Consider the following 27,718-nt stretch of genomic DNA (forward strand, 5'->3'; position numbering starts at 1 on the left):
GAATAACTACTATTGCCCCTGCAGGAGGAGGTGTTATTCTGGGGTAGCCTCTTCTGCCCCATAAAAGGGGATGTCAGTAATAACGGAAGATGAGATTGTAGGATTGGTGTGGATGGGATTCTTAGCATAAGTGACTGTATTGAGCCTACCTGCCTTGATGCGAGTGGGAAGATGGGGATTCAATTTTGGCTTCTTTGTTGGATCTATTATGCTGGGAAGTGAAAGGATCTTGGAAGAGACTGGAGCACGACAATTACTAACTCATCTACTTCTATCCATGACCCACTTTGTTGTTCAAAGGCATCACGAGGCAGAATATATCATTCCATGTGCTGCAGCTTGCCCCAACAAAGGGTGTAGGGCTTTCCATCCTATATCAGGCAGGGGGCAGGCTGTTTTCTGCCTCCAACAAGGCGGCAAAAGGGAATATAGTAAAATACCCAAAATGTAATTTCTAAAATTGAAGGCAACTTTAAAAGAAATTAAAAAACCTAAAGTTCATGGAATGCTTGTCCTGACTTTTCCAAGCATTAAGTGTTAAATTAAACTACAGAAATGCTTTTGAGTCCATTTGAATAATACAGTTAGTCTTTAAATCAGAAGCATTTGAAAGCTACCATAATCCTGAAAATATGCTTTTTTGAAAAGCCGCCATGTATTGCCAGTAGGTAACGATGCAGAATGGGTTCAGGGGTATTTGGTGGATCTGCCACGAATAAAGGCTTCCTGACCAGTTTGTGGGCATTTCATTTCATTTTTTTTTTTTTTTTTTTTTGGTATAATTCTGTTCCCTTTGATTTCCCCTGTCCCAGGCCTTAAGCCTGCTCTTTTTCTTGCCTTGTAAAACTTCACATTCCATTAAAGGAGACAAAATGGATGCTCTCCACTTAGACTACTGTTGTTCAATTCTGGGCATTGCTCGTTGGTCAGCTAAGTCCACACACACACTGAACCTGTGTGGCTGCATCCAGACTTGCCTATGCTGGTGGAACAAAAGGTCCTAAAAAAATAGTGATGAATGACACAGATCTATTTGTGGCACCTTAGAGACTAACAAATTTATTTGAGCATAAGCTTTCGTGAGCTACAGCTCACTTCATCGAAGGCATTCAGTGGACTTCTGCTGGGCTAAGAGTATAGTTGGATAGATTAACAATATTGCTGGGTGGGTTAAGGGAACCACTGTTGTGGCCCCTTGTGGCATGTAGTAGTTTAGTATCCTTTTTCTTTTGACTACAAGTCCACAAGTCCTCCTTTTCTTTTTGTGAATACAGATTAACATGGCTGCTACTCTGAAACAGATCTATTCATCTGCCTATCATGTTCTTCAGTTCACTCCTGTTTTTCTCACACAGTCTTGGTTCTTCTAAGTAGCAGCAACTTCTGCTGCGCTGTTGTTCCCCCAATGAAGGAGGAGGAAGGATTTGAGGAGCAGGAGAGCACTGATTAGTGGGGAGGGAATCAGCCCTGCCTACCCTAGGAGCTGGCCAAAAAAATCAACTCTCTAGCTGAATTGCTCGGAAAGGACCCAAAAAGTCAGAGCAATGAGGTGGTGGCTCAAGATAGGACCTAAACTCTGGTTTCTGGCACATATGCAACTTGTAAGGGTATTCAGAATATTGACAGAAGTTATTCTTCTATATCAATGTGTGTGTTTTTACATTAAAAAATTGTACATATTTGCTTGCAGCTGCATCTTGTTTTCATAACAGGAAAAAATAACTGATTTTCCAGTGTAGTATGCAGTGTTTTGTAGCTGTGTTGGTCCCAGGATATTAGAGAGACCAGGTGGGTGTGATTATATCTTTTTGCTAAACAGTCTGTTCCATTTTGTGTTTAGCTGTGACACTCCGAGTAAGTTTCCTAGACCGGAAGAAAAGCTCTGTGTGGCTCAAAGGTTCGTCTCTCTCACCAACAGAAGCTGGTCCAGTAAAAGATACTGCCTCACCCACCATGCCTCTGTAATTTTCTAGTGAACAGAAATCACAAAAATCCCCTTTGCTGAGGAATAACCTTTTACTTGCATCTTTCTGAACAGGTTGTTTTTTGGTTTTGTTTTTTTAATTTTGGGGGATATTTCATCTTAATTTTGTTGATGTAGTTTTTGAGCTTACGCACATGGGAACTTTAATTGTTTAACTTCTATTTCTATTATGTTGTAGAAATTGGAGCTACAGTATCCAAGGCCGATATATTTAATAATATTTTTCACTTACATAGCTTCTTACAATATCCAATGGCTGGATCCCGAAGTGAGACAAATTCAAACTAGAAATAGGATGCAAATTTTTAAAATGGAATATAGTTAACCATTGGAACAACTTTCCTAAGGATGGGTAAATTCTCCATCACTTGAAGTCTTTAAATGTAGATTGGACATCTTTCTGAAATATGTGCACTAGCTCAGCTAGAAGTTATGGATTTGATGCAGCAATCACTGGGTGAGGTTCTATAGCCTTTGCTAATGATCATAATAGTCCTTTCTGACCTTAAAATCTGAGTCTTTCATCTAACGATTTTAGTATTCCATACAAACATGAATTAAGCATCATAACATCCCTCTGAGAGAGACAAGTGTAAGAAATTACTATTAATCATCATAATATAGACAGGTAAACAGGAGTAAGAGAGAATAAATGGTGACCATAAACTCAAAAATTATACTTCTGAATTATTTAGCTTGCTGTTGTTACAGTAATCTTAGCTATTACTTGTAACCACAGATATTTGGGGTAAAACCACAATTTTTTGTGTAATACATTTCAACATTTCCCCCTGTATAGTAAGTCAGTCAATTTTCCCCTTTGTTTTTGTGGTCTTTCATGAACCACAATGGGGAGAGAGAGGTTTGTTTGTTTGGTTTTTTAGCTGAAAAATGTTGTTATAAAACAATAAAAATTGGCACGAGTGCAGAGGGACAGATGTTGTACTTGGAGCTACTTATCACCCTTAACCTCCCTCCGCGCCCCCCATTTCTAGATTTCAAATTATCTGTATCCCTTTAAGTTACAGAATGTGTCAGTGACTAATTCAGGAATAAAATCCAAGAGTCTTGATTGTTTGCTGGACCCAAGACACTAGAAACCACACTTCCTCTGATTATATGGACATATAAAATGTTGTTGTTTTTATGGTGCTTATTTTTTGTAAATGTACCCTGAAGTAATGTATAGTAGACCCCAACTAATTGACACATAATGCAAGATCCTGAATACATGGATAAAATGAATAAGGTTAGTGAATTATAAACATGTATTTCTATAAGTGTAGTTTAGTCATTTTTTTTTTATGATAAGTTCATTGTATAGTGGAAGGGATCTTTAATCCACCAAATGAATCATTCTCAGGAAATCAACATGGGACACTGTCTTGTCGGCTGTCACCAGTTGATAACCTCCTATTTCTGGGGGAAATTATTGAAATTGTGGTGGAGGGCCAACTCCAGCAACATTTGATATCCTCCATTTCTCTGCAAATGGTGTCAAGTGCTTGGGGCAGTGGACTGTTGTCAAGCTTCCTTGCTGGTAGTGCTTGCCCTTTCAGTACCATTGATCATGGGGCTCTTCTTTATGTGACTGTGGACCCGTGGCTGGGATGGACAAAATCACCTTAAAATGGTTTCACAAATTCCTTTCAAAGTGTTCCTAGAAGGGGAGAGAGTTGGGTGATTGCTTCTCCCTAGGACTCTTGGCTGTTGAATCCTACAGACTTCAGTCCTGGTCACCCTTTTTGTGAAATATGTCTGGAATGTTGCTGGTGGAGATTAAGTATTACCGCCTACAATGTCATCAATATGCTGATACTTCTCTCTCTCCCTTTTATTATGAACAGAAACACATGAAGCTGGATATTTTGACAGGTGGATAGGGGATGTTTGGGCTTTTGGAACCCATGGGGGACTGTAGGAAAATTAGCTGGATAATTCTGTTATCCAGAATAAGCTGCAGGGAGTTAGTTGAGTGTTAGAGAGACAAGGTGGGTGTCACCAAAAGATTATCATCATTTGGTTTCAGAGGTATTGATTGTTGAAATGAATAGGGATAGTTCACACCTTGTGTAGTGTTATTTCTTCAGGATGCATGCAGACAGAAGTGCCTCTTTTAAAACTCTATTCACAATTTTTAGCTTTTTTTTTTTTACAACCAGTTATGAGAATTAGAAACAAAAAAACGAAGAAAAAACCCCAAAACTTGAAATCTTAGATTTTGAAGTACAGTTTTGCTCAAGGGGTGGACTTCAGTTTCTGACTATGCAAAATACAAGAAGTTATGGCTATATCTGTGTAATGGTAGTGCTTCCATTTTTAAATCTAATGAAGTAAATGAACATGCCAGAGAGCTTGTCTAACTACACTGGCAATTTACAGCACTGCAACTTTCTTGCCCAGGGGTGTGAAGAGACACCCCCCTGAGGGTGCCAAGTTTCAGCACTGTAAAGCGCCAGTGTAGACAGTGCACCAGCGCTGGGAGCTACGCCCCCCCGTGGAGGTGGGTTTTTTAAAGCGCTGGGAGGGCTCTTCTTCCCCAGCGCTGCACCGCGACCACACAAGCCACGTTAAAGTGCTGCCGTGGCAGAGCTTTACTGTTGCAGGGTAGACTAGCCCAGAGTCTTGGGCATCTGTAAATGGATATAACAGCAGTTAACTAACTTTTCTATTTTATTATCAATCAGTGAAATTGACCTGTGCTTTGTTAATTTCACTTGCACAGCTGATTGGAAAAGCTTGCAAGACAGTAGCACCAGAAGCACTGAAGCTAATAAGATGACAGCATCAATTTTCATTTGATTCACATTTGGAATATTATCTTCTCATGAATACAGCAAACTGTTATTTTTTTATTTATTATTAAAATCAACTTTTGCAGAAATTAATGACTTCGGTCTCTCCACATTCAACAGGAAAAACATATTTTAAGTGGATTTTTACAGTCAGTAAATGCAAAAGGTACTGATAAAAGGAGTGTGGAGAAACCAGCACGTATTTGTGCAAATTATAGACTATTTGAGCAGGGAAATGTACAAATGAGTAAGGCTGCGCTGTTGGTAATTTTTATAAGCTATTTTGTGAAAAAGGATCACTGCTACAAAATGAGTTTGCATCCCGTGGTAATAGATTCATTTGTGGAAGAAGAAAAGGAGTACTTGTGGCACCTTAGAGACTAACAAATTTATTTGAGCATAAGCTTTCCTGAGATACAGCTCAATTCATAGGATGCATGCACTGGAAAATACAGTGGGGAGATTTATACACACAGAGAACATGAAACAATGGGTGTTACCATACACACTGTAACAAGAGCGATCAGGTAAGGTGAGCTATTACCAGCTGGAGAGGGCAGGGCGGACGGGACCTTTTGTAGTGATAATCAAGGTGGGCCATTTCCAGCAGTTGACAAGAATGTCTGAGGAACAGTGGCGGGGGGAGAGGGAGATCTCTTGTGTGGACTGGTCCAGGCTGAGGTTGATGGTGGGATGGAAATTGTGAAATCAGGGTGGATTTCCTCAGTATGCCAACATTTTTATGGCTGACTTAGAACAATGCTTCCTCAGCTCTCGTCCCCTAATACCCCTACTCCACTTGTGCTACATTGATGACATCTTCATCATCTAGACCCATGGCAAAGAAGCCCTTGGGGAATTCCATCCTGATTTCAGCAAGTTCCAGCCCACCATCAACCTCAGCCTGGTCCAGTCCACACAAGAGATCCACTTTCTGGACACTACGGTGCTAATAAGCGATGGTCACATAAACACCACCCTATACCGGAAACCTACTGACCACTGTGCTTACCTACATGCCTCCAGCTTTCACCCAGACCACTCCACACGATCCATTGTCTACAGCCAAGCTCTAAGATACAACCGCATTTGCTCCAACCCCTCTGTCATAAATATAAAGGGAAGGGTAAACCCCTTTGAAATCCCTCCTGGCCAGGGGAAAGCTCCTCTCACCTGTAAAGGGTTAAGAAGCTAAAGGTAACCTCGCTGGCACCTGACCAAAATGACCAATGAGGAGACAAGATACTTTCAAAAGCTGGGAGGAGGGAGAGAAACAAAGGGTCTGTGTCTGTCTGTATGCTGGTTTCTGCCAGGGATAGACCAGGAATGGAGCCTTAGAACTTTTAGTAAGTAATCTAGCTAGGTATGTGTTAGATTATGATTTCTTTAAATGGCTGAGAAAAGAATTGTGCTGAATAGAATAACTATTTCTGTCTGTGTATCTTTTTTGTAACTTAAGGTTTTGCCTAGAGGGGTTCTCTATGTTTTTGAATCTAATTACCCTGTAAGATATCTATCATCCTGATTTTACAGGGGGGATTTCTTTATTTCTATTTACTTCTATTTTTTATTAAAAGTCTTCTTGTAAAAAACTGAATGCTTTTTCATGGTTCTCAGATCCAAGGGTTTGGGTCTGTGGTCACCTATGCAAATTGGTGAGGCTTTTTATCCAACATTTCCCAGGAAAGGGGGGGTGCAAGTGTTGGGAGGATTGTTCATTGTTCTTAAGATCCAAGGGTCTGGGTCTGTAGTCACCTAGGCAAATTGGTGAGGCTTTTTACCAAACCTTGTCCAGGAAGTGGGGTGCTAGGTTTTGGGAAGTATTTTGGGGGGAAGGACGCGTCCAAACAGCTCTTCCCCAGTAACCAGTATTAGTTTGGTGGTGGTAGCGGCCAGTCCAAGGACAACGGGTGTAATATTTTGTACCTTGGGGAAGTTTTGACCTAAGCTGGTAAAGATAAGCTTAGGAGGTTTTTCATGCAGGTCCCCACATCTGTACCCTAGAGTTCAGAGTGGGGGAGGAACCTTGACACCCTCAGACAGAGACAAACACCTACAAGATCTCTATCAAGCGTTCTTACAACTACAGTACCCACCTGCTGAAGTGAAGAAACAGATTGACAGAGCCAGAAGAGTACCCAGAAGTTACCTACTACAGGGTAGGCCCAACAAAGAAAGTAACAGAACGCCACTAGCCATCACCTTCAGCCCGCAACTAAAACCTCTCCATCGCATCATCGAAGATCTACAACCTATCCTGAAGGATGACCCATCACTCTCACAGATCTTGGGAGACAGGCCAGTCCTTTGCTTACAGACAGCGCCCAAACCTGAAGCAAATACTCATCAGCAACCACACACCACAACAAAACCACTAACTCAGGAACCGATCCTTGCAACAAAGCCCGTTGCCAACTGTGTCCACATATCTATTCAGGGGACACCATCATAGGGCCTAATCGCATCAGCCACACTATCAGAGGCTCGTTCACCTGCACATCCACCAATGTGATATATGCCATCATGTGCCAGCAATGCCCCTCTGCCATGTACATTGGCCAAACTGGACTGTCTCTACGTAAAAGAATAAATGGACACAAATCAGATGTCAAGAATTATAACATTCAAAAACCAGTTGGAGAACACTTCAATCTCTCTGGTCACTCGATTACAGACCTAAAAGTGGCAATTCTTCAACAAAAAAACTTCAAAACCAGACTCCAACGAGAGACTGCTGAATTGGAATTAGTTTGCAAACTGGATATAATTAACTTAGGCTTGAATAAAGACTGGGAATGGATATGTCATTACACAAACTAAAACTATTTCCCCATGTTTATTCTCCCCCACTGTTCCTCAGACGTTCTTGTCAACTGCTGGCAATGGCCCACCTTGATTATCACTACAATAGGTCCGGTTCCCCCCCTCTCTCTGGCTGGTAATAGCTCACCTTAAGTGATCGCTCTCCTTACAGTGTGTATGATAACACCCATTGTTTCATGTTCTCTAGGTATATAAATCACACAGAGGGATATTATAAGTAGTTAATATTGTTGAGAATTCATTTTAAAAGAGTGACAAACTTACCTTGTTTTTTCAATGTGTCACATAAAAGTGTCACTTTTTTTTTTTAACAGGGCAGTCATTAAAACAGCAGTAATGTGCCATTGACATCTTCCAGTTACTGCATTGACTTGATTATATAACCTCTTTTGTGCAATTTTCATGCTTTGTTCTGTTTGAATGTTTTTGCTGTGCTGATGGTTGTTTTTCATTTCCTGCTGCAATGACCCTGAATAAATAAGAATAAAGTAGACATAAGCAATGTAGTCTTGTTGGCATTTGCAGATCTTTTGTTCTGCATTGAGAAACATAGTGGCTTGGCATTTATGTTAGAGGATTTTCTGTTGCTGATAATTGGTCTTTAGCTGTTAGAAAAATATTTACTCTTTCCTTAAAAAAAAAAAAAAAAAAGAAAAAATGCTGTACCAATGGCAGAGTGATCTATTTGTGAGAATTTTGAGAGTAATGGCCATTGTTCTGAAGTACTCCTAGGAAACTGGAATGAATTACCGAAATATTTAATCAAGAAAAAAATTGTTTAATCACTGATCTTTATCTGTAGAATTTCTGTAAATATAGGTCATTAACTTACACCCTTCTCTCTTTAAAGGGAAAAAAAAAGTTTTCTAGAGATTTTTACTATTTTTTTTTTTGACAAAGGAATATAACCAGTTAGGACCAACTACATTTGATGAGTTGGAGGCATCACAAATTATTGCTAACTGGAATTTCATAAGTGCCATTACATGCTGATGGGAGGATACATTCATTACATTTCACGTCCAACTTTTTTTCAGACCTCTGCTGTCATACAAGTTTTGGTGCAAGAAAGTGCAATGATGAGTGAAAGGCCCACTTCTAATTTGATTAAAATCCATCCTGTGAAAACAGTTCTGAGGAATATCATTATCCCTACCTATTCAAATAGAATCAAAGACCATGTTTTCTCCATTCAACTTGCCAAATTAAAGCAATGAAGATTGTTTTACCATATTATAATATTTATATCTACGTATGGAGGAAAGGTTTCATCTTTAAACAGATGTTTAAGTAAAGATTTTGGCTGGCACTTTCAAAACTATTTATCTGAGATCTTGGTCTCCATTACTATATGTAGTATCTGATTGCCTTACAGTGTTTAATGTATTTATGGTAACTACACCCCTCTAAGGTACCAAGTACTAATATATTTATTTGCACTTGGGGCAACTAAATGACTTGCCTAAGGTCACAAGTGACATGGTGGAATGGGTAATTGAACCTAGGTCTCCTGTATCTAAAGATAGCACCTGAAACACTGGTCCATCCTTTCTCTCAAAGGAGCTGAAAAGATTTAAATGATCAGGTGCCTAACTCCTATAGGCGCCTTTAAAAATCTTAGCCTTCATTCTTTTTCACTGATAAATGTTGCAGATTTTCCCTCATTTTGATGAAATTTCACAATGAAAAGTCACTACTGGTGTCAAAATGTCATGTTAGAAACACTGGTACATTGTACAAGTCCGGTGTTTGTGCATCCAAATTAACATTTTTTTCTTCAGTAAAAGATATATAAATATTTTTTTTGGAAGGAAAAGAGCAGCATCTCACTTTGAATGTACTGTAGTTGGCTGTTTTCAATGGGATAATATAACTTCTGTACTGCTAACCCTAAGTGAGTTAATGTCATTTTGCCAATATTACCTCTGATGCAGGCAACCTCACTGCATCCTCTGTAGATGACCGATTTTATATTGAGACAATCTGGCAATGCTGCCTAACTCCCCTTTCCTGTGGAATTTAGTAATTTCCTTGCTTTTATTAATTTGTATGTATGTAGTGTTGTCATGACACATCTTTTTAATTGTAATTTGTAGTCTGCCACATTTTAGACAGTACACTGAAAGAATTCGTGCAATTATTGTTTCAGAACAACTTCTATAAGTGTTTATAAAGTTTGCATTTGTCAGATGTTCAATGAGTTTTACTGATTGCATTCCAGTATTATAAAGCAAATGAGCAATGTATTTCCAGTCTGGCTGGAAGAACTGTTGTGATGTAGGGGACTGTTGAGCAATCATAGGTAGCCCGTGAAGTTTTGGTGATGTGGAATTGAGGGTCTTTCACGTCACAAAACACAGGATTTCTATTTAAGTGAAATCCTTTTTTGGAAAACTCTCAACTTCCTGTCTCCTCAATATGCTCTGAAACAATAAAGTAGCTAAATGCATTATTATAAAATTTGCTTTGTCAGCTGAAAGGAGGCTAGAATTTATAACAAACAATTTTGTGTTGACCCTCCAGGAGAAGGACTAAAGCACAAACAAAAGAGAGATTACACATTATGTCTAAATCTTGGCATATGCATTAAGATAAGTTCACCCTTAGGCAGTTTTTACTGCAAGAACAAAGAGGATGTCCAATGTAAACATAAGCTCCCTGATTTACTCAGTTTCAAGATTCTGAAGATATCATTATATGGAAAGTATGTTAGTGCATTCCAGCTGTTATTGCCGGAAACTGTTTCCCCATGTTCTATGTTATAAAGCTCTTTACTAAATATTGTACCTAGCAAATGACTCCACTGGTTATAATATGTTTGTTTTGGTTTTCATTCTTTCACTGTGTGGTTGGTGTTAGTTATCGCAAGGATGTTTAAAGCTGTTGTTTCCATCATTAGCCAGGAAGCTGAGGCTTTTGATTTCAATAGTTCGGAGTAGCTTTCAGCTGGCCTTCCCCTTTTCTATGTTTTGTTTGAAAGAATTGATTTGAAGAACAACTGCACGCAGTTTAAAGTGCATTCATTAACTGATGAACACTATGTATAATAACATCTTTCCTGATACTGTACATTACTTTTGCATAGGAACATACAGAACTTGTTTCATGATAAATATCATATGTTTATCACCATAAAGATTTTTGGTGATGTACTGATTCCTTGCAAAAAATGTCCCCATATATAAGACACATGTCATAGTAAAGATATTTCATTATCTGTCAATAAATCAGCATGGCGTAAGGCATCCTTTATTCGTGTGAGTTAGAGTATCCAAATTTCTGATACTGAAGTATTTTGTTGTTGTTTTTGTTGATCTGAGAACTCCTTTCAGAGGATTTTCCTTGCTTGGCTGTATACAGCTTCCCTCCCACCATTCACCAATCTGAACATTCAGGAGGCAAGCAGGGCCTACCTAATAGACAAAAGAACTGGTACAGTGAAGCCATGATGCTGGGGGACTATGTGATGTGGGGAGGAGGAGCTCTTTCTACTATATCAGTTAAGGGAATTGTGGATCTGTCTCGTGGAAAATTAGGTAACCAGGATCCACAACTATGTGGATCTGCCAGCTAAACGCAAACATGTCCAATGTGGCTCTGTTGCCTGCGTGGGAAAGATTTGGTCTGTCGTCCACAGCCCAGGACCCATAGAACTCCCCTGTGTAGGTGGTTTACTTGGGATATTTTGTGGGGCCAGGATTTGGCCAGTGGAATATATAATAAATATGCGCCAAGCAATATTCAATACACATTTAATACAAATCCTGCATCTTGGCAGGAGGTAAGATTAAATCAGTGGTTCTCAACCTGGGGTACATGCACCCCTGGGGGTACGCTCAGGTCTTCCAGGGGCTACATAAACTCATCTAGATATTTGCCTAGTTTTACAACAGGCTGCATAAAAAACACTACCGTGTACCAATTAAAATGTCAGACAATGATTGGTTTATACTGTTCTATATACTATATCGGGGTGGCCAACCTGAGCCTGAGAAGGAGCCAGAATTTACCAATGTACATTGCCAAAGAGCCACAGTAATACGTCAGCAGCCCCCCATCAGTCTGTGCCCACCCTGCTCCCAGCGCCTCCTGCCCACTGGCAGCTCTGCTGATCAGCGCCTCTTCATCTCTCCCCGCACCTCCCGATCAGCTGTTTCATGGCGTGCAGGAGGCTCAGGGGGGTGGGGTGGGGGAGGGGCAGGGGAGGAGCGAGGGCACGGCAGGCTCAGGGGAGGGGGCGGGAAGGGGTGGAGTGGGGGCAGGGCCTGTGGCAGAGCCAGGGGTGGAGCAGTGAGCACCCCCCGGCACGTTGGAAAGTTGGCGCCTGTAGCTCCAGCCCCGGAGTCGGTGCCTGTACAAGGAGCCGCATGTTAACTTCTGACGAGCCGCACGTGGCTCCGGAGCCACAGGTTGGCCACCCCGTACTATATAATGAAATGTAAGTACAATATTTATATTTCAATTTATTTTATCATTATATGGTAAAAATGAGAAAGTAAGACATTTTTCAGTAATAGTGCGCTGTGATACTTTTGTATGTTTATGTCTAATTTTGTAAGCAAGTAGTTTTTAAGTGAGGTGGGACTTGGGGATACTCAAGACAAATCAAACTCCTGAAAGAGTACAGTAGTCTGGAAAGGTTGAGAGCCACTGCACTAGATGACCCTTGCAGCCCCTTCTAACCCTATGATTCTATGATACTATGCTCTGATTTTCCTTTTCTTTTTGATTACTTTAGCGATTTGCATCAGACTTACCATAACAATCAGGTTCTTCTTCGAGTGCTTGCTCATGACCATTCTATTGTAGGTGTGTGTGCTTGCCAGGTACACTGGTGCTGGAAGTTTCTCCCTCAGTGGTATCTGTAGGGGACCATCTCTAGCATCCTCTGGAGTGGCATGCGTATGCACCAGTATAGGGGCACTGCTGGCTCTTCCCCCCTCAGTTCCTTCTTACAACCTGGGACTTTACATGCCGGGGCCTGTGAGGAAGCAGTTTAAGCCACAATATTCCCACAGATTCGGGAGCCACCCTCGATCAGAGCCCTTCTGCAAAAAGGCCAAGGGCTATAAGCAGTGGCAGGGCCATCAGCCGGCTCCCTCAGCTCACTCGAACGCTACTCACAACCAACTGGGTAATGAGCAGGCATTCTGAGGGTGTGCTCGAAGGCGACCTTCCAGCCTGTGTCCTGGATCCAGCATCCCTGTTATTTTCCAGCCATTTGTCCCCCTTCCTCCGTGCCTGAGCCTCTATAACATTGGACCAGTGGGTCCTCAACACAGTAGCAAGGGGATATACCGTCCAGTTTATTTCTATACCTCCCTTCCTTCCCGTTCCTCTTCAGGGACCCTTCTCACAAGCATCTGCTCGTTGAGGAGGTACAAAGCCTACTGAAGGTGGGAGCCATGGAGAAGGTCACTTGGTCCCATCCTCAACCTGTGGAACCTGAACAAATATCTCAAGAAGTTCAAATTCTGCATGGTCTCCCTGGCCTCCATCATTCCTTCCCTGGATCCAGGAGACAGGTATGCTGCCCTTGATTTCAAGGGCACTTACTTTCATGTATCAATATTCCCTAGACACAGAAGGTTCCTGGGATTCCTGGTCAGGACTGCACACTATCAATTCGCAGAGCTCCCCTTTGGCCTAGCAACGGCACCAAGGATGTTTACAAAGTGCATGTCAGTAGTGGCAGCCCACCTTAGACATTGTGGTATTCAGATTTACCCATACCTCGACAACTGGCTCATAAAGGGCCGCTCCAGAATCCAGATCCAGTGCAGCATCGAGACTTTGCAAGCTACCTGTCAAGCTCTGGGCTGTTGATAAATGAACAAAAATCAACATTAGTTCCTGTTCAAAGGATAGAGTTTATTGGAGCGGTCCTTGACTCTACCAAGCCAGAGCCTTTCTTCCGGAGGTTAGGTTCAGGGCAATGTCAGATCTGATTGCCAGCATCACTGCCCATCCACTCACCACATCCCGGGTATGCCTCAGACTATTGGGGCACATGGCCGCAGTAATGTACGTTTTTCAGCATGCAAGACTCAGACTGTGCCCCCTCCAGCTGTGGCTGGTGTCGGTCTTCTCCCCGGCCAGGCATCACCTAGACAAGCTCTTCATGATCCTGCCACGGGTACTTATTTCCCTGCAATGGTGGTCTGACCCAGCGCTGGTGTTGGAAGGAGTGCCATTTCGAGCCCGCAACCCACAGTCTCCCTGATACTGGATGCATCCGACCTCAGATGGGGACCACATCTCGGTATACTGCAAATGCAGGGGCTATGGTCGAGAGAGGAGCTCATGCTTCATATAAACGTCAGGGAGCTCAGAGCCATCCATCTAGCTTGTACAGTGTTCCTTCCCCACCTATCCAGTCGGGTAGGGCAGGTGTTGACAGACAACATGGCCTCCATAGTCTATGTCAACAGGCGGGGGGCGGGGGAGCTCATTCATCGGCTTTGTGCCAGGAAGCCCTTCATTTGTGGAACTTGGGCATCCAACATGCGGTCCGCCTGCGAGGCCTCGTGAGAGGCTCACTTTCTGATGCCTTTCTCCTGCCATGGTCAGGAGACCTGATGTACACCTTCTTGTCAATCCCACTCATCAGCAAAGTCCTCTTAAAAGAGGATCAAGGCATGGGTCATCATGATTGCCCCAGCATGGCCTCACCAGCATTGGTTCGGCATTCTCATGGACCTGTCCGTTACAGCCCTGTGGGTACTTCCCAGCTGCCCGGACCTGCTCTGACAGGATCACAGTTGGCTGCTGCACCCGTACCTCACCTCACTCCCCCTCACAGCTTGGATGCTGCATGGTTGAATCCAGAGGAACAAGCCTGCTCTAGTCAGATACAGTAGGCTCTCTTGGAGAGCAGGAAGCCCTCCACCAGAGTAACTTACCTGGCAAAGTGGAAGCATTTCTCCTGCTGGGCAGTGGGGCTGGGTATCTCCCAACCCAGTCATCTCTACAGTCCATTCTGGATTACCTGCTTCACTTAAAGTACCATGGCCTCACCTCTTCGTACATATCTTATGTTACGAAAACGCGCCTTAAAAGAATTTCAAGAGTAATATCAGGGCTTGAAGAATGCTAGTGAAGACATCTATTAGCCAGAGGCTGAAAAGTATGCGTCAAACCAATGATGTCCAAGGGCAACACCCTGATGAGAAGCCCTGTTCTGCTCCTTCTCACCCTCAGCTGATGTAAAGGTGGAGGATGTTGGGATTCTTGCCAAGGAGCTGTACCTTTACTCTACCTCAGACTCCATATTTTGGATTAGCCTCAAATTAGTAAATGTATTCTACTTACTGATGGCTAACAGAATTTATCTCAAGTGATTGGGAGGTGGGATTTTGGTGCTTTAGTTTCAGAGCTTGACCTGTACTGGTATCCATTGTGCCTGAATGTCTGTGACCACAGTTCATCACAGAAAGAATGCCAATTCAAGGTTCCCATTGAACCAGCTTCTACATTTCACTATGAGCACTACCTTCTAGTAATCATATTAACATTATTTATTCTTTTATCTTAGTTTGGTTAATCAAGAGAGTATTTAAAAACCAAGCACATGCAATACTCTGCAAAAGAATATTTGGATTACTCTAGTTAAAGTAAAACACAATTATTAAAATAAACCAAGTGCACTCTGTTGTACTTAAATAATGAAGTTCCAAGCCTTAATTTCCTCCCTTGTATACACATCTGCTAGACGATGTGTTTTCCAATTACTGGAAAGCAGACCTGGTTTTCAAAAATCACAAAAAACATACAAACAAAAACCCCTTACATCAAAAGAATGTTAAATGTAAATATTTTTAAAAGCAATTTCCTGATTACAAAATTAAATTATTTTAGTTAAATTGAATAATATCACTGCTTGAGTACAAGGAGCATGTTTTGTTCTGACTAGAAAAGTCTCTTCACTAATAGAGATTACTGCTATTGAAGTGAAAGATGAAACAAAATATCTTTAACATGAGCCTTCTTAACGGTTGTTTGGTTTTTAAATTCAGTCATTTGGTACCTGGGGAATTTACTGTGTAGCACAATATTGTGGGGTTGTGGGTGGGGAATATATCACCAATGTGATGTAATTTCTGTGCCTTAAACAAGGCTTTATTTCTTTATTTAATCTTTTAGTTTTTAATTCAATCTTTCAGTAAAGTCCTGAGCCTCTATGTTTCCCTCCCTTATGGATTGAGATTATATAATCTGCTACTTTCTTACATATAAAAGAATTCTTTTGCTCAAATAGTAGAGCCCTGGCTCCAAATAGGAGGTCCCAGACTCCATGCCTTCTATGACTGGAATCTGTATGTGTATGTGGCCTTGGGTTTGTTGTTTCTCTCCAAGTGCCATCTCCTTTGCATTCAAATAAATGGAACTAACAATGTCATCTGGTGACTCCGAATAATCACCGCACTGCACCTGAAGTGGAAGGGATGGCCGGGGAGGGGGGGTGGGGGGGGCAGGAGACAGGACAGGGGCTGACACACACCCTGGGAATTTGCACTTGAGGTGCAAATATCAGGTTGGGTTAGGTCCTGCTGTGGGCATTGCACTAGTTGCTCCTTTGTAGGGGGGCTGGGAAGGAATTTTTCTCTCACCACCATAGTGGCTTTGGTAGAGTGGGTTTTTTTTTGCCTTCTCCACAGTGGGTGTCAGGGAGGGCCTATTATGGGAGGAGAAAAGTGGTTAGGCTACCTGTTGCCATTTATTTTGCAAGTGTGGGGCAGATGTCCAGTGCAGATACTCCATAGGGAAGGCATCCAGTGACCAGATAAGTGGCCTGGTAAGGGACTTAAAAGAAGATGCTGGTTAATGAAACAGGGCTGGGGGTTTGGGGCTCCTCTGATTGGTATGGCAGAGAGCCAACTCCCCCTTTCTTATGGTCCACCTTAACCTTCCTACGAGGGGGAGGTGGATGGTAAGGTCCAAGCCATGGGCTGACTGGGGGACCTGGATGGAAAATGAAATGGGACTGGTGGAAACCCAGAGTAGTTATTTGAATGAACATGCATTTGTCTGCACTGTACACTTTTATCTGCCAGGTAGTCCAAGACATCTAATAATAAAGTTGCAGCCTGATTAAATCCATATCAAGTGTCTCCTGTCCTTCTTTCGGTATAGCCAGGCAATGCTGCCTTGCTATTCTGGAATAGGAGATCTGTAGAAGCATTTCTGCTGACAGGAGATTTTGAACTTCAGGGCAGAGGGAGAGTGGTTGTATGGCATGTTCTCAGGTCCTGAATTCACTCTCCCTTTGTGATAGAATCCAAGTCTGTTGATCAGGAGGCAATGTATATCTCTGTACATAGCTTTTGCCTCCAGGTGATTAGTTCTTATGGTTTTGTTTAGATACACTTGTCTGCTAATCCAGTGGCTCTGAACCTTTCCAGACTGCTGTACCCTTTTCAGGAGTCTGATTTGTCTTGTGTGTCCCCAAGTTTCACCTCATTTACAAACTACTTTCTTACAAAATCAGACATAAAAATACAAAAGTGTCACAGCCCATTATTACTGAAAAATTGCGTACCTTCTCATTTTTTACCATATAATTATAAAATAAATAAATTGGAATATAAATATTGTACTTACATTTCAGTGTATGATATATAGAGGAGTATAAACAAGTCATTGTCTGTCTGAAATGTTAGTTTGTACTGACTTCGCTAGTGGTTTTTATGTAGCGTGTTGTAAAACTAGGCAAATATCTAGCTGGGTTGATGTAACCCTGGAAGACCTCTGCGTACCTCAGGAGTAAGCATACCCCTGGTTGAGAACTACTGTGCTAATCATTAGGTATAGAAACTGCTGATTATTAGAGTCAACATATTGCAACAGTAGCTGATGCTGTATATAAATTGTAAATGCTCTTGGAGGCTTCACAATAGCCACACATTTTCTTCTTAAAATGATAAATATCAGTAGGAAGCCTTCCTTTCCCTGGAAGCATGCTAATAATTTTATGGACTGTAGTTTGCCCCATCACGGTAGGGTTCCCTCTTAACTTGTAGTTGCATAATTTTACGTAGTCAGTGATAGCTTGAGCATTGGGATACATTGTACATTCTAGAACTTCAAGGGCTGAACAGCAACCACTGGAGTATTAGATCACATTTGTTGGTAATATCTGCACAATGCTCTCTAATATACACTTAGAGATTTGCACTTAATTTGGCCAGGAAAAATATTATTAAAAGTTTTTATATTTTAAAATGGCATTTCCACAGTGTTGCCCTTAGAAAAGACTCAAGCCTAAACAGTGACTGATGGGCTTCCTTTTTCCAAGAAGAGAAATTTACAAGAACAAATTTTCCTGTCACCAGTGTCAAAAGTAACTAGAGCGCAGCTTTGCTATTTTGCTGTCCAATACATGCTGCTGTTTTTTTTTTTTAAATGTTAATATTTTAAAATATCATAAAAAGATGAAAATGGAAGTAGAATTTCAGTCATTGATTTAAAAATATAAGATGCATAATATTTATTTACTTTTTTCCCACTCGAATTGATGGGTTTCCTTTTATTTGGGAACTTTTATCACTCAGATATAGATTTATACTAAAATACATGGCACTGGTGAGACCTCAACTGGAATACTATGTGCAATTCTTGTCTTCCATGTTTAAGAAAGATGAATCCAAACTGGAACAGGTGCAGAGAAGGGCTCCTAATGATCCGAGGAATGGAAAACCTACGGAGGAGACTCAACGAGCTTGGCTTGCTTAGCCTAATCAAAAGAAGCTGAGGGGAGATAGGATTGCTCTCTATAAATACAGTATATCGGAGGGATACATACCAGATAGCGAGAGGAGTTATTTAAGTTAAGCACCATTGTGGACACAAGAACAAATGGCTATAAACTGGCCATCAACAAGTTTAGGTTTGAAATTAAGTGAAGATTTTCTAACCATCGGAGGAGTAAAGTTCTGGAACAGCCTTCCGGGGATGGGGGGTGGAACCTGAACGGCTTCAAGACTGAGCTTGATAAGTTTATGGAGGGGATGGTATGATGAGACTGCCAATAATGGCATGTAGCTGATCTATGACTGCTGGCAGCAAGTATCTCCAATATCTGGAGATGGAACACCAGATGGGGAGGACTCTGAGTTAGTATGGAGAATTCTTCTGCCTGTTGGGTCTTGTCCACATGCTCAGGGTCTAACTGAGCTCCATATTTGGGGTCGGGAAGGAATTTTCCCCTAGGTCAGATTGGCAGAGACCCCTCTGCAGCATGGGGCATGGGTCACTTGTAGGTTTATACAGGTGTAAATGGTGGATTTTCTGTAACTTGAAGTCTTTAAATCATGATTTGAAGGCTTCTGTAACGCAGTCAGAGGTTAGGGGTCTATTACTGGAAAGGGTGGGTGAGGTTCTATGGCCTGCAATGTGCAGGAGGTCAGACTAGATGATCATGATGTTTCCTTCTGCCCTTAAAATCTATGGGCCACACTCTGGTTTCTGGCAGCCTTGATTACTACATACAGGGTTTATATGCAAACTGAATTAAACATATATTCCTTTCTTTAAGACAGGCCTTCTTGATCAGTTCTACCTAACTGGGGGGTATGTGAGTTTGAACACGTGCCTTTAACATCATACGTGGGAAATTTCATAACTTTACACATAATGTTGCTACATACATTTCACTATTATTGACCAGTGAGTTATTAGCTTTCAAATGATTCCTCACAAAGCATATTTTGTACAAAGATTATTACAATAGTGTGTAGGGTGTGAATACAGGGGTATATTAGGTCATGCTGCCTTACATCATGAGGGGCATGTTAGGAGATTCAAACTGACCCAGCTGCAAGGTGTTGTTAAGAGAGATCTTTGAATATAGAAAGAGCTGCTATCTAAGTAGCTGGCAATGCTGATGACCGTTTTGGCCAAAGAATCAGCGGTAGCTTTCAAGGGAGGTAAGCTCTTCACTTTTCTTCACTCTGTAACTGAGCTGAGGATGGCTTATCTACTTTTGCTTATGAGAAGTGTAAGTCTAGAAAAGTTGAGTAAACTGTTTCCTGTCTGTTAATTACATTTTCTCTCTGTTTTTAATAATTCTTGTGTTGTTAAGATTCCTGTTGGATAACTTCATGCAGACTACTCTCAAAGAAAAGAAAACTAACTTCTCAGGAAAGGTGCTGAAAGGTAGTTTCTGAAACCTACACCCGCTCCCTTGCTGTCTCAGTCAAAGACATGAACAGAGGTGTCCACTTCTAGTGTGTTTTGTTGTTGTTCGGTGGGCAAACACAGTTGGAAAAGCCAAAGGGCCTCCTAGCAGGAGATTATCTTTGGAGAATGGTCACTCTAGCTAAAGGGATCTAGGCAGCTACCTAAAGTGGCAGATTTGGCCTGGCCACCCCTCTGTCACATGAGTGGTATTGTGACCCAGGGCGTCCGGTTGTAATGCCACACACTCAAATTTGGCCCGGTCACCTCTCTCACATGACGGGGCACCTGGGCCAAATCTGCCACCATAGGCCTATGAGAATGGGGTTGGGAGCGGCACACTGAAGTTTTGCCTAGGGTTTAGGTTGTCGTGAGTGGCCTCTGTACTTGGCAATGGTTATCGCCTCTATGCTTACATGCTTTCAATGGGGGTTTTTGCAATGGCTACAATACTTGGTACAACTACTTTTAGAGAAGATTCTGCAAATAAAGATTTTGCATTTACAGGCTAAATATTGTTGATGGAAGACCGTGGTAGAATTTTAGAGCCACTTGGAAGTGAAGCATTACTTAAATGGATGCAACTTCTCAGTATTGGGAAAACAACTTTATGATACCTTTATATAGATCTGACAGTGATGCCTATGTTAAGGTTGCCTGATATCTTCCATTGTAAGACCCTGTTTTCAGTTGCTTATATCTTGGTCAAACCTCAACTGTTTGGGCTGAAATTTTCCATGCCAAGTGTCTGTCTCAGACTGATTTTTTTTGTCTTTTTTTGGGGTATGTTTCACCAAAAATGTATGGATAACTGAGAAACTTCTGATTTATTTGTATTAAAAAAATGCAAACTCAGTTTTCACTCTCCCTTTATGTGGATACCCACTGGGTGTGAATGAGTTAGGTTCTATCTTGAATAAGGCAAGAAATGCAGTGACTTGGCTGGGGGGAGTCACCTACCATGAATGAACTAAAATCACTGGGGGGATTATACATACCTGGACTGGTAAACATGTGTGGAGAAGTACCACTCCCTGGGAAAATTTCACATACCAGTTTTGACTGGGTTCAAGAGGCCCTGCAAACAACAACTGAAAATTGTATAAAGTGACCAGCCTGCTGATATTGATGAGGGATCATTCTCACTCCATCCAAGAACCGATATGACACTGTGACATATGTGGTAGATAAGTATTACCTGGTAAGCATTTGTGTAAGCTATTTATTGTTTTATTATATGTTTTCTCTGTGATGCTTTTGTTCTTAAAAATGAAACAACCCTTCTCCCCACCCAAACTTTGCTTTAGAGGGCTGGCTGGTCAGTGGTAACCCTGTCATTGTCCCTGGAGAGAACAGGACATGAAGTACTGAACTAAACTCAGTTTTGCTAAGCTGATCACAATGATTTGCAGGAGGAATTGAAGCCTAAATCCCCAGTTGGAAGGGAGAGCAATGTGGGTTCCTGCCCTGAGAAAGGTGACAGCTAGAGGTCTGAGATCTAAATGGGGTGCCCTCAAGGAGACCACAAAATGATTAGAAGAGCAGTTACCTGGGGAATTGTGACAAAATGGTTCAGCTATTTCTCAGAATTAGGTTAGGGGAAAATACATTGTTTTGCCCATGTTAAAAATTTCTTATGACTGTTTTGCTGAGAATCTCTTAACGTTTTCATGCTGTGGATCAGGGACTTGAAAGTTGGCAAGGAGTTGCTCTGGGGTCAGAGAGGTGTCTTTTGTTGTTCCTATGCAAATCCACCTGTGGGGGCATGGGGTGGACAGAGATAGATTGCAGTGGTGGGCATGGGCAAAGGGAGGCGGGGGACACGCAAAGGCAGGCTGCAAAGGGTACATGTGGGGCACACAGGGTGAATGGAGAAGATGGGCCCCAAACCACGAGAGCACATTCCCTTCCTGTACCTGGGATAAAACCCAGGATTCCTGAATCTCGGTATTCTTTTGTTGTCTGGCAAATAGCTGTGAAACCCACTGGCAAAGTGTCTCTTCCCATCCTAGAGTGACATGGGGGTGAGGTAATATCTTCTATTGGACCAACTTCTGTTGGAGAGAGCGACAAGCTTTCAAGCTTACACAGAGCTCTTCCCTTTTTAGTCATTGGTGGACCTGGAGAGTATTGCTATTAGTTACTCTATATAACTATATACTCAAACAGTAAATGTCAGTGGCATGGATCTTGATTCCAATCCTGATGTTGATCCATGTGTGGTCACATTATTGTTCCACATGAAAGAATGTGGGGTTATTCTGGCTTGGATTTTTTTTTGTGAACTAGGAAATGACATTCTTAGCAAAACCCTACATTAAAGGAACATTAAGGTTGCAGAGCCAAGCTCTGGAAAATTAGGAAGTCCCAGAATTAAGGTTGTCCATTTGTTCTTAAATCTGCCCCCTTGTGCATATGCACTATGAAAGTCTTTAATTGCATGATCAAATATTTTTTCCGCCAGACCCTTACGTTCTTTAGTCCTTGGGAGGGATGATGGTCATGGAATAAATCAGGGTTGTGGAGCAAATTAAATTGTTGTCTGTAAAATCCCTCGATGGTTGGTTGCAAAAGGTGCTGTAAGAAGAGAAAGGGTAGTCTTGTGGATAAGATAACATGCTGAAGAACTGGGTTCTACCCTGCTTTTCCCAAAAAATTCCTATGTGCTGGTGAGCAGGTCACTTTAAGTAAAACATTGGCCAGATTGTGTTGATGGTTTTATGGGTGCCAAACTGAGACATCTGGGGTCAGATACTCAGAACTGCTGAATGCTCACATCGGCAACTGAAGCATTAGGAGTTGTGCTTTGAACATATAAAGTGCTATAAAAATGTTAAGTACTTTGAATAATGAGACCCTGGATTTCTCAAGCTGGGCACCAAAAATTAGTGGACAATTTTGACCTTAATCCATCTATACCTTATCTGTAAAAATGGGGATGGTGCTATTTTACCTTACGGGGGGAGGGGGGGGGGGTTGGAGAGAAATTCATTCTCATTTGTGAAGCACCTGAATACTGTGGTGATGAGGGTTCATTATGAGAAAAGCCTATGAGGAAATTAATAATTCTTTAGTTAGTGTAGGGTTTATATGATGTGGAGTAAATAAGGCATGAGGCCACACACTGAATAAGTAAGAAAAGGTAGACCGAATAGTTTTGTATTTAGCAAGCACCATTCATCCTATGTACTGAGTGAAGCAGGGGTCCTTTATGTGTGGGGAAATAGTATGTGAGCATGTAATTTAAGACAGAATCATACTACATATGCATAAAGGGATGAAATTAAAGTTGCACAGGCAATCTTAACTGACATTTCCTAAATTTGGGGTGCTTGACGCTCTAACTATAACATTTATTTGTTTATAGTTTTTTAGATTGCTTTATATGTGTTATGTTTTTTTAAAAGTCACCTGAGCAATACATTTACTAAATTTCTTACCTATGTGTGTATTTTAAGATTTTCTATGGTGCTTTCTAAGCACGTCCCAAATAAATTAGGCATACATAACATATTTTTTATACATGTGTGTGACATCCCCTTCTCCCCCCCCACATTATCTGTATTTAAAAGATTTCATTGGGGACATGGTTGGCACAATGAACTAATATTCTATTGCAATATTTATGGAGATCTTAGTTCAGAGCTAGTACAGATCACAAGTGAAATGAGCGTGATGATCTTAATTTAGCAAGGTGGCTTCTCTCAATTTTGTATAGTGGTCTCCCTCTAGTCACTTAAAATATCCCCATTAATTTCTTTGAGACTTTTGCAAAACTTAAAGGGATACTGTCAAATTAAAAATCATACTTCTGTCTAACAATTTCTTACCTATTGTTACAAGTCACACCTAAGACTGCTATAACTAAACTGGATCAGAGAAAAAAAGAAATCTGTTATTTCAGATTGCTTATTCTTTATTTTTAACAGCATTTTAAGTATGTTTACTTTCTCAATTTCTTCCCCCTCTATTTTGGAGTGGAGGGGCTTTTATATAACTAGGGGAGAGAAAAAAAAACATTACTAAAATTCAGAAAAACTTACTGCCAAACCATAAAGCTTGATGGGAATATGTTGCCATCTCTGTTTACCAGATCGGCTTGCAGTATCCCTTTTGAAGGAATGGTACCAAACTCTTGACTTCCATTATTATGAGCAGATTGATAAATAGATTGGTTATTTTGTTCTAATATCATGTCTGATTTTACTAGTTTTTAAACTATATACATAGAGAGAGAGAGAGAGAGAAATTTTTTCCTTAGATATGTAAAGTAAACACAGACTAAAATGTGTGTGATCATAATTTTTCATGAAACATAATTCCGTGAAGATGCCAGAAGAATCTGACTTTAAGGAAAATGTGTGCACTGTAGTTTGTTTGTCAGGCACTTTCTGAAAACTACTGAACAGAATGAAATAAGTTGCCATGCCTTTCAGCTTGACTTGTTATTCAGTCTTGCAGAAATTAATATGCAGATAGAAACTATAGCAGTAGCTTGGGTACACAACCTTAACGATCAAATAATGTGAATTTACGGTGATCAAGATTATCTGTCCATAGTTATCACAGTGGTATTTGAGTTACTGCATTAAGGGCTTGTTTCTGCACTGTGTTGAGCACTCTGGTATTGATTCAGAGGGTTAAATGCTTACCTAACATGTTTAAATTAAATACATACTTGTTTGCTGGATGAGGGCTAGGATGCCGAGTTCTAATTTCCCCATTCTAAATATAGATCATGATCATTGTGCTTATTTTGGGTAAATGTTGACTTTGGTCACAGGTGGTTATTTTAAAGGGATAAAGTGACACAGAAGCCCAGGAGCCCAAATCCCATTGACTGGTAGTGGGACTTAGGCACTTCTTAAATTTTACTCAAAATTAAAAGCATTGAAAGTATGGTGTAATTTTTACCTAAATTGCAATGAAACGATATATTTTGGGGAAAAAAAATGGAATTATTGTGAAACACTCCTTTCTGTGCCAGTCCATGGAGGATATGAATCTGTTAAAGCTGTAGCTAAGGAATCTTGGCTGTTTAGCACAAGCTGTAGCAGCTCACGCTTTTTACCTTTGGAGGTCCCTGGTTAAATCCTCGGAGTGTCTGATGTTAGTGGGTATTTGTTCTGGGATTCAAGCTGCTGTGGGTCTCAGACACTCAGGATGTGCTTACTTTGGTCAGAGGAAATATGATCCAGTGGTCAGTCAGTGTGTGTTATATGTCTGCCTGATCCACAAAAGATGTCAGTGCTTCAGCTCCTATCAGAGAACTTTAGCTCAAGCTGTAGCAGCTTGTGCCTTTAGCTCTAGAAATCCCTAGTTCAATTCCTGGCAGCTGTTAGACGCACATGCAATTTAACTACAGCCTGTCTGTGTGGAATGTTTTGAGGTAAAGATAACATTTTATGTTATGTTCCTGGCATATAAACAGATACAAACAGATAAATTAGATAAAAACATAAAATATTCTTGCTGGAAGTTTGCAGTGTGACACTACTTTATTTCTTGGAAACCAGAACCGTAACACACAGCAACCCAAAACAGAGAGGCACAACTCATCCTACCTTACTATGGGCTGTCTGTCCGCAGACTGACTCTGCTTGGCTGAGTAGAAACTGAGTAAGCTTTTAAGGATTTGGTTCATGAAAAATAAGAGTTTAAGCCAGGGGTGGGCAAACCTTTTGGCCCGAGGGCCACATCTGGGAATAGAAATTGTATGGCGGGCCATGAATACTTACAAAATTGGGGTTGGGGTGCAGGAGTGGGTGAGGGCTCTGGTTCAGGGTGTGGGATCTGGGGTGGGGCCAGAAATGAGGAGTTCAGGATGCAGGGGGGCAGTGAGGACTCCAGCTGTGGGTACGGACTTGGGGCTGGAGCTGGGGATGAAGGGGTTGGGCTGCAGGAGGGTGCTCTGGGTTGGGATTGAGGGGTTCAGAGTGTGGGAGGGGGATCAGGGCTGGGGCAGGAGTTTGGAGTGTGGGATGATGAGGTGGTGCAGGGTCCGGATGCTGCTTCCCTCAAGCGGCTCCCAGAAGCAGTGGCATGCCCCTTCTCCATCTCCTATGTGGAGGTGCGGTCAGGCGGCTATACGCGCTGCCCTGTCCACAGGCACTGCCCCTGCAGCTCCCATTGGTTGTGATTCCCGGCCAATGGAAGATGTGGGGGCAGCGCTTGGGGTGGGGGCAGGGTGCAGAGTGGAGCCCCCTGGTTGCCCCTACACATTGGAGCCGGAGAGGGGGCATGCCGCTGCTTCTGGGAGCCATGTGGAGTGGCCCCCGACCCTGCTCCCCAGCTGGAGTGCCGGAATGGGGCAAGCCCAGACTCAACTCGAGGGCCAGATTAAAATGGTTGGTGGGCCGGATCCAGCCCGCGTGCCGTCGTTTGCCCACCCCTGGTTTAAGCATACCTTTTGCAAAAGACTTTGGGCTAAGTTATGCCTTCAGTTCTATAAAATCTCAGTCAATGGAATAGAATGGGTGTAGCAAACAGCTGAATGTGGATTTTCTATTATTCTGTGATTTCTCCCTGATTAGTTTAAGACCTAGCTCTAGGGTTTGATATCTAAAATAATTAAAATGTTATATGTATTTTTCAACTGAGGTGATTGTTTTGATTCAAAGGAGTGAGATGATTGCGATGTAGGCATTTATATGATATCTTTTTATAGGTGGATTGAATCTATTAATTGTAAAAGCAGTAAAACAATAGTGTGACCTACACCACAACAAATTCTCATCTCCTTCTTAGTCTTTCCCTTTGTGTTGGCATGCTGAAGCTTGATGGCAACGCAGCTTACTGGGAGCAGACTCTTCTGTCCATGCTCTTGTCTGAGGGCTTGGCTACACTTGCGAGTTACAGCGCAAAAAAAGAGCCCCAGGCGCATTAGCTCACTACCTGTCCACAGTGGCAAGGCACGTAGAGCGCTCTCACTCCGCGGCTACAGCACTGCTGGTACTCCACCTTGGTAAGTGGAATAACGTTTGCTGCGCCCCCGCTGGAGTGCCGCGGCACCAGTGTGAGCGACATGTTGCTTTACTGCACTCTGATCAGCCTCCGGAAACATCCGATAATCCCCTTAAGTCAAGTGACCACTATTGTCATTGTTTGGAATCGGCTGTAGGAATTCGGAAATGCCTTTTGAAAGCTCTGTTTCTGACAGCCAGCTGCTTATCTCCTCTGAGACAAAGCAACCATTACCGTGGAATGCTGTGTGTGAGAGACAGAGGTGGGGGGGAGGGGGAGTCTGCTGCTGTCTGAACGTACAAGACAGCATGTTGTCATGCTCTGAGCACCCCAAAAACCCACTCTCTCTCCCCCCACATACACACAGCACATTCCCTGTCACACTCCACCCCACCCACCCCATTTGAAAAGCACGTTGCAGCCACTTGCATGCTGGGATAGCTGCCCATAATGCACCACTCCCAATGCTGCTGAAAGTGCTGCAAATATGACTATGCCAGTGCGCTTGAAGCTGTCAGTGTGGATGGACTGCAGCGCTTTCCCTACTGCGCTCTACAAAGGATGGTTTAACTCAAAGCGTTCTACATCTGCAAGTGTAGCCATGCCCTGAGACTGAATGGCAAGATGTAGGCTCCAGAAATGCTTTACTGTAAGCATTTAAAACTAGCGTGGTGATATTCTCTTTGTATTGCCCATACTGCAGTAATCTGAATAAAACATTTGTTAAAAACAGAGAAAATGGAATTAAAACAAAAACAGCTTGTTTAATGTAGTTAGATTTATACTTTTCATAAGCTACACTAGATAAGTCATTTTCATCTTTGTTGTTGGGGGGAAAAAGAAAATGTTAATAGCTTATGTCTCTTGAAAGCAATCCCCTTGCTGGCCAGACTGGCAGACTCTCTGGCTGTCCTTATACCAACTCTTCTTTTGTCCTCCTTATTGTCCTTCCTTAATATATTCCCTCCCCCATTCTTTC

At 41.9% G+C, this 27,718-nt stretch overlaps 1 protein-coding gene across 2 annotated transcripts in view; it reads left to right on the forward strand.

The window, feature by feature from the left end:
- Positions 1-27,718, forward strand: part of PXDN (peroxidasin) — a 151,383-nt gene that overhangs the window by 23,021 nt on the left and 100,644 nt on the right. The gene's annotated exons all lie outside the window — the stretch shown is intronic.

Source organism: Lepidochelys olivacea (genome assembly GCF_965140295.1).
Source record: "Lepidochelys olivacea isolate rLepOli2 genome assembly, chromosome: 3".
NCBI lineage: Eukaryota > Metazoa > Chordata > Testudines > Cheloniidae > Lepidochelys > Lepidochelys olivacea.